General features: G+C 37.8%; 1 protein-coding gene and 4 non-coding genes across 5 annotated transcripts in view; 3 read left to right on the top strand and 2 right to left on the bottom strand.

Moving 5' to 3' along the window:
* znf1046 (zinc finger protein 1046) overlaps window positions 1-16,952 on the top strand; it is a 659,651-nt gene that overhangs the window by 227,125 nt on the left and 415,574 nt on the right. The gene's annotated exons all lie outside the window — the stretch shown is intronic.
* On the top strand, window positions 4,878-4,949 carry trnae-cuc (transfer RNA glutamic acid (anticodon CUC)). Its single transcript has one exon. It is a non-coding gene; the product is annotated as a tRNA-Glu (tRNA).
* trnay-gua (transfer RNA tyrosine (anticodon GUA)) lies at window positions 5,034-5,120 on the bottom strand. Its single transcript is given in 2 exon segments — window positions 5,034-5,069; window positions 5,084-5,120. It is a non-coding gene; the product is annotated as a tRNA-Tyr (tRNA).
* On the bottom strand, window positions 5,209-5,280 carry trnae-uuc (transfer RNA glutamic acid (anticodon UUC)). Its single transcript has one exon. It is a non-coding gene; the product is annotated as a tRNA-Glu (tRNA).
* On the top strand, window positions 8,652-8,724 carry trnar-ucg (transfer RNA arginine (anticodon UCG)). The gene has a single exon. It is a non-coding gene; the product is annotated as a tRNA-Arg (tRNA).

Raw genomic sequence — 16,952 nt, 5'->3', positions numbered from 1 at the left:
TTATAAATAAAATAAATAACAATAAATATATGGGTAAATACAGAGGATGAAAATGTAAAATAGAAACTAGAAGTCTCTCTTTCTCCCTTTCAAAATTCTAGTCAGCAGTTCCTGAAATGTTAAGGTTCTCAATGACTGACAGCATGGGACTCCATGTTTTGTTAAAGGAGTTCAGTGATCCTTTAAAACAATGTCTCAGTTTCTCAAGATAGATGCCATTAAAAATCTCTTTAATCCAGTTTTCTGATGAGGAAGGGGACACATGTTTCCATTTGAGGAAAATTGCGCGCCTGGCGAGCAAGGTGGTAAAGGCAATGACGCAGCGTGATGTTTGTGTAGTTGGGGATGGAAGATAACCAAAAAGGGCAGTCAGAGGGTCAGGAGTGATGATTATATTAAGAGCTTGAGAAAGAATTGTAAAAATATTAGACCAAAAGGTTGTTAATTTTGAACATGACCAAAACATGTGAAGGTAATCGGCAGGTGACTGCTTACATCTGTTACAGGCATCACTTCTGCCTGGAAATAATCTAAAAAGTTTATCCCCCGCTTTTTTAGCAGGTGACAAGGCAACAGAAAGTAAAAAAAAATAAAATCAGGTAAATGTATATACAGATCTGGCATGAACCAACACGCGCATGAAACAAAGTGATCTCGCATGGCCACGACATATGGCGCGTTAGCACGGAAAGATGGTCTAGCAAATAAAGACATGAACAGTAGGGGGCAGTCGTGTACTGTAACGCACTGTATTGAAGCCGGAGCATTCTTTACGCATCGTTATAACCTAGAACACTACTTCATACAGGGGCGTAGATGTAGGGTGGACGGTGGTGATGCTTAATATTAATAGTTAAGTTTTCTAATTCACCACTGAACAACAGCTGATTAAACATCTGTGTCCTTTGAAGAAAAGCAAGATGGAGCAAATTAAAAAATAAAAACACAAAAAAAAATGCATTTAGAAACAGCTGAGAGATCCCTCTTCCCTTCCTCACAATGGTTTGGTCCACTGCCCGCGTCACAGCTCACGCAAAGACTATAGAATATCTTAAAGGGACTTTGATCTCACCTACTCTATGCACACGGGTCAAGTGTGCGGCTGCCTAGTTAACCTCGAAAGCGATTCTCTTGGTTCTCAACGAGGGGTGCGGAGAGATAGGAATGGGGCACACATTGTATTAAGAGCCCTTTTTTCCTTCTGGAGAGAAAGTGCCCTTTTTTCTGTTACTTTTTAAAATAATATAAGCCTATGCATATGTGAGTGTGTGTTCGATATGAGGGCAGCTTTCCCTGTATATATTAGTGCTGTCTATCGATTAAAAAAAATTAACTAATTAATCGCACCTTTTAAAAAAAATTTATCGCGATTAATCACATTTAAAATACTGAAACTTGTAATTTTGCCTGTTTAAATGTAAAATTAATGTAAACGCAAGACAAAAAATTATTTAAATTCAAAATATAATTGTTTAATAGAATTTTTTTTAACTTGTAACACAGATTTCTTCATGCAAACAACATACCCACAATAAACCATTAAGATCCTGGCTTGACAGCCATATTTATTACAGAAATTAAAACACAGGCATGATAATGACATTTAAATTTCAAAACAATCAATGCCAAAAAAGAAAACATTGATTTCCATGTTGGATTCTAAGTGGACTGCAAAAAATGCCAAAATACAGGAATTGCAGATATGGAAAATGAGAAATTATAATAATAAACTATAGGATACAAACTGTTGCACTCATTGTAAAGTTTTATTGCTGTGAGTTGAGAACATTAGTTATAGAGTAGAAACAATTTTGCTTAATCCTCCTTTACATTCATCCAGTTGCTAAGACTAGGAGTATCCCGCAAGTGCACAGAGACTCCCAAATGCCCGCAAATGAATGATCATTTCTTGCAAACCGGTCGTTAAATACATTGGACACCCCTCTCGCCCCTACTCAGATACGTCGCTCACTCCACCCCTGACACCCCTCAACGGGCCTGACACAGACAAACACACAGACAGACACACACAACGCGCTGCAGACGTTTTGGCCCCAACGGCCTTCCATACTGGAGCGACTCCCCTCAGATTCAACACGCATGATCAAGTTCATCAAATTTGCTTAAACTAAGCGTCCTAAAGTATTACTGTATTTCACAAGGATTCTGACACAACAACGCGAAGTATACGCTTTCGTTGTGTTTATATGAGGAAACACGCTAAACTTGGTGGGCTCATGCTGAAAGGCAGAGTAATGCCCTGTCTTTGACAGCTCGCGACTTCACCAGACGTACTGAGTACATTTACGTAAGACACCAATACTCCGATTTTAATATGATTAAGATAATACTCTTATTAAAATTTTACCGTGTAGCCTTAAAAGGAACCTTACCTTAAAGGAACACCGAGTCATGAAATGCGGATGATTTTGTTTCTGTTCGCCATGCGGTGTCAACTTACAACAGAAGTCGAAAGTTAAAAATGAAACACCCGAAATTGCATGAAATTCTGGATAACCTGTGATGTACCTAATTGTTTTATACTGGAACTTTCCTTCAAAAAGTGCTTCCTTGGTCTTATCCACATTTATTGCATGTTGAACACATGTCTACCACAACAGGAAGTAAAAAAACCTGCATGCGTTAATTGCGTTAATTTTTTTTAACGCGTTAATTATTTAAAATTAATCGCATGCGTTAACGCGTTAATTTTGGTAGCGCTAATTTTAAGCATTTATTTTTATCTTTTCTTTTAATGGTTTTTAATTGTGTTAGTTTTAATACAAGAGGTCTTTTGAATGTTGGAAAATTTGACAAGGTAAAGGAACTGTGCAAAGAACAAAACTTAATTTGTTTACAAGAGACTAATCGGAATAATGGCATGATGGAAGATTTAAAAAGGAGATGGAGGGGGCAAATATTTTATAACAATGGTGATGGAAGGATGGAAAGAGGGGTCGCTATTTTAGTCAAAGAAGATATAAAGAATGATGTGGAAGAAATATACAATGATAAAGAGGGAAAATGCCTTGCTATTAGAATGAGAGAAAATAATACAACATTATGTAACATTCATGCTCCAGTAGCAGAAAAGGAAAAGAAGGACTTTTTTAAACAATAAATGATCTAATGATTTTATGGGGAGAAACTATTTTAATTGGATATTTTAACACATTTTTTAATAGAACTGATTTAGCGGATGGCATGGTTTTTAGGAATGACACTGGGAGAAAAGAGTTGCAGAAACTAATGGCAGAGCACAAAGAAGTGGACATATGGAGAGTAAGGAATGAAGGAAAAAGAGAATATTCAAGAAGACATTTAGTAGCTGGTAACTTAAAGCAAAGTAGGATTGATTTTATTTTATGCAAGGAAAAACTGGGTGATTTTATAGAGTGTTTATTTTAAAGAAACAGCGCTAAGCGACCACAAGTTTTTATTAATGAAGATTGATTTTAATGAAACCGAAAGAGGAAAAGGGATATGGATTTTAAATACAGAAATTTTAAAAGGAGAACCTTATAGAAAGGCAATAGTGGACTTGATAAATACTGAAATACAAAATGAGTTGCATCATGAAGATAAAAGACTATGGTGGGTTAACACAAAATATGAAATTAATAAGTATACGATTAAAATGAGTAAATCAATACAAAAAGCAAAAGCACATGAAGAAGTAGAGGTTAGAAAGGAATTAAAGGACAGTTTAAATCAAGAAAAAGTAAATATAGAGTGAATAGTATTCAACGTTACTGTAATGGTTATTCATTTAAACCAACTTGTTATAAAAATACTTAGTTTGCAATTGTTGTCCGAATTAATCTGCAACGAAATCTGTTATTACAGTACAAATCTTGAATGGTATAAGGGCTCTGATTGGCCATAGCGTTCATTGTAACTCTGAACATGATTGGCTGCCGTAACCAAGAATAGGGTGAATCTTGGTTCCAGCTCAGGACGTGATTGGCCAGCATGACCAAGAATTAAAAAAAATCTTGGTTCCAACTCAGAAAGTGATTGGCCGGTGTAACCAAGAATAACCACAACTTACAGGTGACAGTATGCGCCACTGGCCCAGTCTGCACTGTGTGGCATATTTGCCGACGTATAACATAGACTGAAACATTGCTCACACTTGTCTGAGGTGGTCATTTTGACTGCAATCTTGTTTTAGGTTGGCACTTTGTTTTTGAATATTGTATGCTTTTCGAATGCGTATCTGTGCTGCAGTAGAACGCCTTAGCCTCACAGCAAACATTTTGGTTTACAAGCTGTCACTGCTGTCTTCCCAGGAGAGTGGCTGTACTGGTTTCTTCTGGAAGTCCTGAGGGATGTACGGGACCAAGACATGAGAGCGGTTGGGGCAGCCTTTGAACCCAGGAGAGCACCCCACAGGCTCTGTGCTGGCGGCCCCAGAAACTCGATTCACTACAGAGTAGAACCGAACAACTCCGGCAGGGGCAAACCGCGACCGCACTGCACTGAGAGCAACGCAAAAAAATCCTGGAAGAGCCAGCCAGGAGTCGAACCTAGAATCTTCTGATCCGTAGTCTGACACGTTATCCATTGCGCCACTGGCCCAGTCTGCATCAGCAGTGCTCATTAGCATGCTCGTTGGAAAGAGGACACGGCTCGGTGAACATGGAGTTCCTTCAACGCATGCTGTGCTTTGTTGTCATGGCAAGTTGTGGTGCCGATAGGATGCTCTTACACCGAGCATGTGACAGTCCCTCCCAAGAAGAACTGTGATCCAGGCTCTGAGACTTTCTCTTCTCCAGGAGGAGGTTGCAAACGTTAGTTATTTTTGTCAGAGCAGCTGCAGCACACCTGGGTGGAGGCCCACAGCTAGACTTGAGGCCAACCTTTCACGCAGACCTTCCCTGGTGCTCTAGTGGTTATGATTCGGCGCTCTCACCGCCGCGGCCCGGGTTCGATTCCCGTTCAGGGAACATCCTTTTCACCTCCATGCTGAACTTTGAGGAGTGGTTAACTGACTTGGCGAAGGCAAGAAAGCGGCTCGAGCGCAAAAGATGTCCTTCGAGCCGGAGTCGAACCAGCGACCTAAGGATTGCCATCATCCCACCTACAGTCCTCCGCTCTACCAACTGAGCTATCGAAGGCTTACGGCGCAGTTCCACAACCACATCCTATAATGTAGCTGCAGTCCGACCGCTGGCCAAAAAGGACAGAAGCAAAAGCACTCAAGCCTTCCCATACCGGGAGTCGAACCCGGGCCACCTGGGTGAAAACCAGGAATCCTAACCGCTAGACCATATGGGAACTGCCACTCTTGAAACCCAGTCTTGGCACAAACTCCAGTTCATTCTGATCGCTGGCACGTCCCTGCTCCGCTTGCACAAGTGCCACTCATACCGTTACGCACTCTCTCATACACAGTTTCTTGGTTTCCGTAACCGAGAATCTTCTGATCCGTAGTCATAAGCGCTAACCTTTGTGCCACCGTCACTCTGTTCAGCACCTTGTTAGCACATTGCTTGAAGCAAGGACAAGGCTCTGTCAACCCGGAGTTCCTTCACCACACATTCTGCTTTGTTTTTATGGCAAGAGGTTGTGTGGATGGGATGCTCTTACAGGATTCCTGACAGTCCCTCCATAGAAGACCTGAGATCCAGGGTCGGAGACTCTCTCCTCTCCAAGAGTAGGTTAAAAGCAATGGTTTCTTTTGTGTCTGTGTGTCAGAGCCCTTAGGTGTTGCTGCAGCTCAGAGACCTACAAGTGGAGGAGATTACACTGCAAGTCGGCTGGATGACCTCTAAGTGGTAGGCACTTATGCCGCACGTAGGCTGGGTTTGCGATTGATGTAGCTGTAGTAGACATTCATAAAAATAAAAAAAATATATAAACTGCTTACTCTGAGGTTGTGTTTAGGGTTGGGGTAGGAGTAAATTGAATAAAACACAGCAGGTTACCGTGAGGTTGGGCCTAGGGCTGGGGTAGGTGTGATTTTAATAAACTGCGATAGGTTGTATTCTGTGCCATGTACGAGACATTGAATCAATGAAATCATATAGAGGTTTGTTACTGTGAGGTTGGGTTAAGAGTTGGGGTAGGTTGGGAGGTTGATAAAACACAGCAGGAAACTGGGAGGTTGGTTTAAGGATTGGGGTAGGTTTGACATTCAAACATAACTGGTTGGACGCAGTGTCTTGTACCAGACATTAAATGAATGAAAACTCCAGGAGGTTTTTACAGCCCACTTGGGGCTGACCAGGTCGTTTGGAGCAGGCTCCGATTTCTATTTATACCTTTCTCAGTCAGATAACTTCCTTTTCAGTAGTATGAGCACTGTGTGGCATATTTGCTGATGTATAACAGAGACTGAAACATTGCTCACACTTGTCTGAGGTGGTCATTTTGACTGCAATCTTGTTTTAGGTTTGCACTTTGTTTTTGAATATTGTATGCTTTTCGAATGTGTATCTGTGCTGCAGTAGAACGCCTTAGCCTCACAGCAAACATTTTGGTCTACAAGCTGTCACTGCTGTCTTCCCAGGAGAGTGGCTGTACTGGTTTCTTCTGGAAGTCCTGAGGGATGTACGGGACCAAGATATGAGAACAGTTGGGGCAGACTTTGAACCCAGGGGAGCACCCCACAGGCTCTGTGCTGGCAGCCCCAGAAACTTGATCCACTCCAAAGTAGAACCAAACAACTCTGGCAGGGGCAAACTGCAACTGCAGTGCACTGACTGAGAGCAATGCAATAAATCCTGATCGAGCCAGCCAAAAGTCGAATCTAGAATCTTCTGATCAGTCAGACACGTTATCCATTGCGCCACTGGCACACACTGTTCAAGTAGGGCTCATTAGCATGCTGTTTGGAAAGAGGACATGGACCGGTAAACATGGAGTTCCTTCAACGCATGCTGTGCTTTGTTGTCATGGCAAGTTGTGGTGCCGATAGGATGCTTTTACACAGAGCATGTGACAGTCCCTCCGTAGAAGAACTGTGAACCAGGCTCTGAGACTTTCTCTTCTCCAGGAGGAGGTTGCAAACGTTAGAGTTATTTTTGTCAGAGCAGCTGCAGCACACCTGGGTGGAGGCCCACAGCTAGGCTAGAGGGCAACCTTTAGCCAGGCCTTCCCTGGTGGTCTTGTGTTTAGGACTTAGTGCTCTTACCGCTGTGGCCTGGGTTCAATTCCTTGTCAGGGAGCTTCCTTTTCACCTCCATGGTAAACTTCGAGCAGTGTTGCCGAAGATCTCTTCACGAAAGCAGCTCTGAATGCAAAAGATGTCCTTCGAGCCGCACTGTAAGACGTAATAAGACACACTCTGGCACAGACATCCAGTCTGCACGCTGGAATACACACTATTATCTCATGGTTAAGACGCAGCTTCAAAAATTAGTTTCAAACCGGAAGTACAAATTTGCTTGAAATAACGCAAAAACCGCCAATTTACACTTTTTAGTGAAATATTTGTGTCCTAATAGTGTTTTTAGCAGTGTGGGACACATATACGACTATCAACAGCTCAAAAAATGTGTTTTGGAGTTTCGTGACCCTTTAAGGTACAAATGGTAGAGAAAATACACAGATGAAAATCTTACTTTGTTTTTCTTTTAACTAAGTATATTTTTATATGTTTTGTTGTTTTGTCTCAAATTATTTTATGTAGGACACAAATGCCTCAAATGCAGCTTTAACATCATTGGAATAAATTATATTTTAACATATTCAAATGGAAAAGCTAACATATTAAAAAGGAATAATTATTTACAAGGTTACTTTTATATCTGCATTTTTATAAACTAAAGCAGTTTTGTCCCAAACCTTTGAAAAATAGTCCATGTTGTCTTTATATTTTTAGATGCTTCATTTATTACTGATTTTTCTTTATGCTTTCAAAATATGTAATTATGCAGTTGAAGTGATATTGTGCTATTTTGCTACATAGTAGAAGTGAACTAGTTTTGTTTTGTGTTAAAGCCACAATGGCCCTGTATAAAAGTGCTTTACTGGGACCTTATAGGCACATTTTGTGCCTGGACTCAACTTAGTATTAGTGGGACCTAACTATTTTGTTAATTACTAAATGCCCACAGAGCATGCTCATAGGACATACTTCTGACTCAGATAGTATACCTATACTTTGCCCATTGTGGCTATATACACTCCACTTTGTTTGGACTTGCTATGGGCCCAAAGTGAACTTCTGTTTCGAGTGGGCCAGCCCACAGTTTGGTCTAGCGACATTGTATATGTTTTTGGTATAGACATGTTTCTTTGGAAATTTGTGCAGTAATACTGTACACTCAAGTACATGAAGGTGAGCTTTAGCAAACAGCATAATACATTCAAAACTATTGTATAAAAATAGCATATCTTATAAAAAAAAGCATATCTTAATTAAGATATAAATTGGATCTCATTGAAATACTGTAGAAATTATCCAAAAGGATTTTTATGTATCGTACTATAAAACAATCCTATAGGAATGGTTCCAAAATATGATCAAAATTCTAATTGAATTCCTTCAAAGAAATCCTATAAGATGCTACTTTTTTGTCTGTTTGGCAGTGCCACAAAAAAATTCTGTGAAACCGGTCCAATCTACTTTTTGTTCATGTTGTTTTTTGTTATGTGCGTCAGCAACTCCCTGGATGCGTATTACAGTTCACAGGCAGTAAAACGGCCCAGTGGCCTAAAGGATAAGGCACCAGTCTTCGAAGCTGGGGATTGTGGGTTCAAGTCCCACCTGGGTTGTCTTTGATGCAGATCTTATTAAGTTGGCTGTGCAGCACAATCCAGTGTGACCTTCAAAAAGCTAGGTTCATACCCTTAGGTCAAAAAGACATGACAATGGAAAACTCTTTAGAGAATATGTTTTGTCATTAGGTGTACACACCAGATTGTCTGAATGCAATATGGTATAGGGATCCTAAAGTGCTGTTTTCTGAGTTATAAGAACTTCCTGAGCCATACAATAGATATGGCAAACGCTAGTATTGGCCCAGTGGCCTAATGGATAAGGAATCAGCCTTCAAAGCTAGGGATTGTGGGTTTAAGTCCCATTTGGGTTGTGTTTGTTGGGTTACATATAAATTGTATGGAAAAAATCCTGACATGTCTCCTCAAAGCTTATGCGTGATGATCTGAGGTCAATAGTTCGCTTCAAATTCTCAGACTTGCTGCACACTTCAATTAAGATTCATCCAATCTTGCGTGAATTATCCAATCACGTTACGCTCTGGTAATGGAGATCTTGACTTCAAGTACCCGGTGGCTTTCAAATAATGGTCTCATGTTAGGTGGATGATGATTAAATGCAAACAAGAAAATAGCTGCAGAAAGGTTGTGATTTCATATTAATGAGAGTGGCCTCGTCTGGAATTTGAAACTCAAGACCAGTCTCAAACCATACCCCAGGACCAATGAGACACGAATGTGGATGATTACACAAAGAAAATGTTTGTTCATTAGTTGCAAACATAGAGATCCCAAAATGCAGTTTTCCATGCGTTGGCATCTTGTTGAGGGCATACAAGAGCTCCATGACAAAAACTTGGTAACATGGCCCAGTGGCCTAAAGGATAAGGCATCAGCCTCTTGAGTTGGGCGTTGTGGGTTCAAGTCCCATCTGGGTTGTCTTTGAAGGTCTCACTTCAAGTTGGGAGCAATGTTTGTTGGATGAAACACAGTAGCTGTGAAAACCTTCTAGAGATGTGTTTGCGTGTCATTAACTTCCTTCGTTGTCATCCTTATTACAACCATCCATAAACAAATCTAACAACTGAATCATTGCCGCTACTTTCTTTCAAATCAACTCAATTTTATTGTCACATCATCAGCAGCACGTGTGCTATGATGAGTGAAAAGCTTAGGTGCTGGCTCCAGACAGCACAAAATACAGAGTAATACAGTGCAAATACAACGACAGTACAAAATACAGACAGTGCAAATGAAATGACAGTGCAAAATACAAACAGTGCAAATACAACGACAATGTGCTGGTACTGGATGCGGCAGAACCATCTGCCTGAGGGTAGCAAACGATTTTGTCAGTATAATTGTACATGTTCGACTAATTTAGATTAGAAGTAGATTGTGGGTTCAAGTCCCACCTGGGTTGTCTTTGATGCAGTTCCTTTTAAGTTGGCTGTGCAGCGCAATCCAGTGTGACCTTCAAAAAGCTAGGTTCATACCCTTAAGTCAAAAAACATGAAAATGGAAAATGGCTCTCAACTGAAATGGCTCTCAACTAACAAACTCATGTTAGGTGGATGATAATGAAATGCAAACAAGAAAATAGCTGCAGAAAGGTTGTGATTTCAAGTTAATGAGAGTGGCCTTGACTGGAATTTGAAACTCTCAAGACCAGTCGCACTATTCGCTAGAACCGTACACCAGGACCGATGAGACAGGAATATGAATGATTGCAGAAAGAAAATGTTTGTTCATTAATTCTTATTTGACGGGATGCAAACTGGCATCGAGATCCTAAAGTGCAGTTTTCCATGCTGTGGCATATTGTCCCACCTCGGTCGGTCTTGAAGGTCTCACTTCAATTTGCTAGCAATGTTTGGTGGATGAAACACAGTAGCTGTGAAAACCTTCTTGAGATGTGTTTGCATGTCATTAACTTCCTTCATTGTCATCCATATTACCTGTTATGACTAAAAGGGTAACGAGATACCTAACGCAAATGGCCATTTTGAATCCTGCATGGTGCCTACAGAGAAGAGACTGCGTACAAACACAAAAATGGTGCTTACATTTAAGCTGGTGCGTTGTTCAAGATCCAGAAACCAATCTAACAACCAAATCATTGCCACTGCTTTTTGTCTGTATAATTGTACAGGTTAGACTAATTTAGATCAGAAATCCACTAAATGTTCATTAACTAAAGTCACAGCAAAATGTGCTACAAGTAACATAGAAACACCAAAGCACCACTGGTTTTTTTGTGACAGACATAGGGCTCTTCCAGGATTTGAAACCCGGACCTCTCGCATCATAAGCGAGAATCATAACCCAGAATTATCGTTTTATATTATAATATAAAAGAAGGACTGCATATGTTGTGTGATTTAAGAACAATAAGATAGAGAGTGATGCAGTTTAGGGAAGAGATTGTGATACAGAGGAGGTTTAAGCCTCATAAAATTAATTGAGATCATATTGCATTTGAAAGACACAGACTGAAAAGAAGAATATACTAGTTAAACATTTTTCTGAATAATCTCTGTGTGTTTGAAGTGTTTTTAAGTATAAACTATAGGCAGAGAGGGGACTGAAATTCCTGACATGTCGACAGTCTGGAAGAAGGTCTGCTTCAGGAGTGGTAAGAATCTGTCTATTTTAAGAACAAAAGTTTCACAGGACAGATAGAAGCTAAAGAGTCAAGATATATTATAAGGTATTAAATAAATAGAAATATTATAAAGTAATGTAATAAGATAAATGAAATAAGGAAATCCCAATGATAGAATAAGATTTAATAAATAAAAAGTTTTAACAAAAATGCAACTAGAAGCTATACTAATGAATATTAAGAAATAAAAAATTGAAGCATAGAAATATCTACATATGGAGATTAATAGTTATATTGATCAGGAAATAAGTTTACTAAATCAGTATGAATAAAAATAGATAAGTTAATGATTTGAGTAAATAAAGAACTAGAGAAGAGTTAAACTTTAATGAATATGGATTAATTGAAGAGTTAATGATCAAATGTTTAAGAAAAAAAAAAGTTTAAAGAAAAATGAATTAGGAAAATCTAGGAGACAAAAATGCTAATTTTTGAAAAGGAAAAGAAGCATAGGAAAATGGAAAAAAAAAAGATCCAAACATTGTTTAATAGAATAAAAAGAGAAGATGTTTAAAAATATATATTAAACAGATAAGATAAAAATTAGAAAAACCAGTGACATTTGGAAGAAACTAAGATTTGGCTTTAAAAGATAAAATTATGTTTAAGTGCAATAAAATATTGTTGTGGTTTACGTTGACTGTTTTCATCTGTTTTAAAGTCAGCTACAGGCTGTCATCTGAGCCAACAGCTATTTGTAGTAAAAGCAGTGAGTCAAATGTAAAGCATAGACACTGAGGAGACATTAAAGAACATCATAGTGAGTTCAAAAATTTTATAGTGAATATTTTATGTACTTAAAAAGTGATTGAGAATTACAAATTGCATTTCAGATAGGAAAAATGCTTAAAGTAAACAAACATGTGGAGTTAACATAGTACTATGAACTTGAAGCTATTGCAGTAAGGATTTTGAACAGTTACATTAGACATTAGGCCACCATATAGTACTGTTGAATTAAAACAGGTATGGAAATGTTAGAGAAATTAAAACAATGTAAGATGTAATAGTGAGGAAGCACTAGAATAAATTAGGAAAAATAAAAGAAGCACAATCTGAAGCCAAAGAAATTAATTAGAAGAACATTTAAGAAATAGAAAATTAAGCATATTTACATAGAAATAGAAAATTAAGCATATTTACATATAATAAAAATGATTGATAATTAGAGAAAATAAGTCATTAAACAGCAAAAGGAAAAAATGATAAAAGGAGTCTTCATTTGATAAAGAAAAAAAAAAGATTTATTAAGTCATGAGCTAAATTCTATATATATTAATTAAGAGGATATATGGATGAACTTTGGGGGACTGTAGTCTCGTACCTACCAGACATCTCTGAGTGTACTGGCAAATGGAAAGGTGTTTGAAAAACACAACGAGCAAAATGGCTGTTGACACTTGTGACATGCTACAGCAGTGATGCAGGCACTGCATACTCAGGATTTACTGAGGACTGAAAAAGCTACATTTTTTCAAAGACATTCAAAAGAGACACTAACAAGAGACTGATGAACTGATCAGAGAGAAAAAAACGCTCCACCAGAACTTTACATCAGCTGAGACAAAGAAAGAAGCCAGCCCAAAGAGAGAGGGGGAAACACTGTGCCCTGATATGAAGGAATTTCAGGACACCACAGAAGCACCAATCTGTGAGCTGGTTGTCTCAGGTTGCGAGGTGGGATAGTCTGACAGTCCACCTCAAAGTAGCTCCTATAGTCCAAATTAAGTTCAAGCATTACAGAAGGAAAATTAAGAACAAAAGTGTAGCTACCCATTCTTGTATCAAATCAGACTCCTGTCAATTTGAGAGAAATTATTATCATGCAAATTTTTAAGTAAGAAAAAGTGTTATAAGGAAATTCTACAGTGAAACTTTAAATGTGTAATGTTGAAATTATAAATTATGATGAATGTTAAATAATTTAGGTTTAAGTTTTAATAGGTTTAATCATAAAGGTCCTTAAACATAGAATGATAAATTACAATGCAGGAGACTAACTAAAGAAAAAGAAAAAGCTTTTGATAAGGCAATAATATCTAAGCATAATCTTATTGTGAATGACCTAAATCAAGATTGGATATTGAAAACTGGAAAAATTCAAATCTAGAAAAATTATTTATAGTTAAAGGAAAGATTGAAATAACAATTTGAAATAAATTCACAGGACATAAGGTCAAAAAGTAACAGTTCTAAATTACTATAAGAAAAATTGAAAGAGAAAAGTGTTTAAGAAAAAGATAATGTTTTACATGAAAACATATGTGAAGAATAATTAGAAGAAAATATTAAGGAATAATAGTTAAAACAGAGCAAAAAGGAACCTACAAAACATACAGTAAGTTTTAGTCAGCTGATAAAAAAGTGCATCAAAATTGTATAAACAACTAGTTTGAGGGGAATGCCTTAGGAAATAATTGTCAGCCAAAAGAAAATTACTCAAAGACAAAAAAGGAATTAATATATAGATCAGAAGATAAATTAGTAAAGGAAAGAAGTGTCAAATTCCAACTAAATGGTTGTCATTACAGGACTGAGATGCAGATAAAATCAGCCAGCAAAGTGAGGGTTAAAATTAAATCAGATGTAGATCTGCCCAGAAAGAAAAACACTAGATGCTGAAAAAGGTATAAAACTCCATTGAAAAGTGTAAAAATAGGAGCATTAATAGAAACATTTACTGTAATAAACAATCTGTCCTAGACATTTCTATTTAAATTTAAATTTAAGAGTAATAAATTATAAGTAACTAATAATATTTAATTGAAGTTAATTTGATAATTAAAATAAATGGTTAATCAAGACAGATAAAAGAGGCTTGATTTTGATAATATGATTTAGGAGTAATCAATAGGAGAAGATTTTCCAGCTGAAGTTCATATTGTATGTGGAGATATGTTCTTTTGGATGGTAAATATATTAAGTGCTTAGTTTCTATTGAGTTAATTTTAGGTAACTACCAGAGGAGGGTAGAAACTTGTTTGTACTTGTGTAGGCTGATGACTAGCAAATACTGTATACACCAGAATGCATAAAGGGTTAAAATTAGGGAGAAGATCTTAGGATGGATACTGTCACAATATGTGGGTGATTGAATTATCTACAGCTTCATAAAGATCTAGTTCAATTAAAGACTTGAGTGGAGACCATTGCTCCAAACAGTGAGATATGATGACTGTTTTTGGTCTTGACTGGATAGAGAATTATTCTGTAAACAAGCACAGTTGAGAAACTATGATGAGTAGATGATTGGAGATGGTACCAGAAGCAAATTATGAAGCAGGAACAGTTATTCATTTGTGACGAAAGAAGTACTTCCAAGGATTTGAAACATCAGCAGAAATAAGTTCATGAAAGGTTTGCATTCATAAAGTAATTAAAGTCAAAGTGAATAAGTGATCAATAAATAAAAACATCTAAAGGAGTATGAAAAATTGTGAATAAAGCAAAAGAGAGAGTAATTGTATTATGCTCAATTACCAGAAATGGCTGAAAGAGATGAAGATGATCCATCAAGGCCAACGCGCAATGAAAGATGTGAAAATAATAAACTTAATGGGATTAATGTGTTAACAAGTGCATTGGTAAATGATGGCATGGAAACTGACAGAAACAGGCATCTAACACTGCATCACATGAACTACTATTGGGTCAACCCTTGCAAGAAACCACATGAAACTTTGCATAAAACCTTGCATATAATCTCACCTATAACCTTGCACATAACCTCTTGGAATGGTTTGCAAGGATGTCTAACGCAGTAGGGACTTAAATAAAGAAACAATTAATTGCCATGTGCAAAGCGATATCTGTGCAGGAAACCAGAAAGGAGCCATGTGAGAGAGCAGTGATACAAGGTCCAATTAGTCCAGCTGATCGAGTCTATCTGTGGATGTTCTGGAAAAAGGAGAGAGCTCAGGAGGAAAGGACCATATCTGGATGAGGGCAAATCCAACAGCTGCCAAAGTGGATGCCATTAATGGGGTACCAATGCCTCAAAGGAGCGAAAGGAAACAACTCCAGCAAGGGAAAGCTGACCGGAAACAGAGGAGCCTGAATATTCCAAAGCTCTAAACTACTAAGTGTAACGTGTGGAAGGAGAAGTTAATCAGAACAAAGTAAAGAGTGATTCTGATAATATGCCTGAATACCACATACAGAAGTGCCACAAGTCAAGGGATGATGAATGCACAACTGCAGATTTCAAAACTCAGACTCTCAACCACACATCTCCATTAACATCTATTAAAGTCAAGTGAAGATGCTGGTAGCTTAGAAGAAGAGAAACAAGGATGACCAAAGATCAAGATCAACATTTGATGCTTTTTATGTTTGCATATTGAATTTGTTTGCATATTGCTTTTATGGTACCTATATATAATATCACTTCAGTATATTCTACATGAGTGTGAAAACCAGCAGCTAGCACTGAACCAACTGAATACTTATGCTTAAAACATTGTTGTCTTTGATGTGTTAAGAGAAAAAAACAGAGTACAGTCTTTTACTTCCTTCAAATCAAAAGAGAGGGGAGATGTTTGGCTGGACTTCTGTCAAAATACAGTGGCATAATCTAGTCAATTGATAACAGCTATGTGGCTTATATCAGTCACTAGATAGAGGTAATTAAGAGAACTGGATTATGAAATTGCACCTTGGGTTAAAAGACAATAATATTAAGACTAAAGTCTTAAGAGGAGGGATTGAAGAAGATTTCTATTCTCTCAGTGTGTAGTATTTTCTAAGTGTAAAGCAGTTAATTTTCTCTTCTCAAAATGTATGTAGTGTTTGCAGCAAACATGCCAGCATGTGTTAAAAATACTGTGTAATATGAGTATGCCTGCACAGAAGCAACACTAGGAGAAGGCTATTACTGAATGGCTGATTGTGTAGAATAACTGAATATGTAAAGCACTGATTATATATGTTAAATACTTGTATGAAGCTATATGTGGCAGAAGTTAGAATGAGTAACATATTATCAAGTTATTATCCTATCATAACAATGTATGTAAACCCTTGGTTCCTTTGCATAAGTTGTATCTATACTTTGCTGACATAGACCTGTAACATCTCTGTTGACATGAGCTGGTGGGCTGAGAGCCAAGAATAGCAGGACCCCTTAGACTAGAAAACCTATTCAAAAATGGTCAAGAGTTAAAAAGAGACACAAAGGGGTGTGTCATAATTACCTGTATAAAGATTATGGAGAACACAGATACTTTAGAAGGTGTCCCGGAGAGACTTCAGAATGCTCTGGGGTCTGCTCTGCTCTTTCTCGGCTTTATTATGGAGAATAAAGTCTATTTTCTGATATTCAAAACCTCCGGTCTGATAATTTCTAATTGATGAAAAGTCGAATTCACGACATGACCCCGTTCAACCCAGGGATGCTGCGGCCACAACGCAAAGTTCTAACCACTATATGATCACGGCGAGCTACGAGACAGCCGTTGTGACCCTTGTGTGGTATGTTCCTCCCTGTGATAAGCCCCTTCCTCTTCAGTGAGAACACTCTGTTGTTTTTCTCCTCCTACCAGAACAACGCTTTTCCCAAGAAACAATGGAAATGCAAACAATTGATGACTGCTGCAATTTTAAAAACGAAAGATTCCTTCCA

Source organism: Danio rerio, chromosome 4, assembly GCF_049306965.1.
Source record: "Danio rerio strain Tuebingen ecotype United States chromosome 4, GRCz12tu, whole genome shotgun sequence".
Lineage (NCBI taxonomy): Eukaryota > Metazoa > Chordata > Actinopteri > Cypriniformes > Danionidae > Danio > Danio rerio.
Note: the sequence above shows the minus strand (reverse complement) of the source record. Positions and strands in the feature narration are given on the sequence as shown.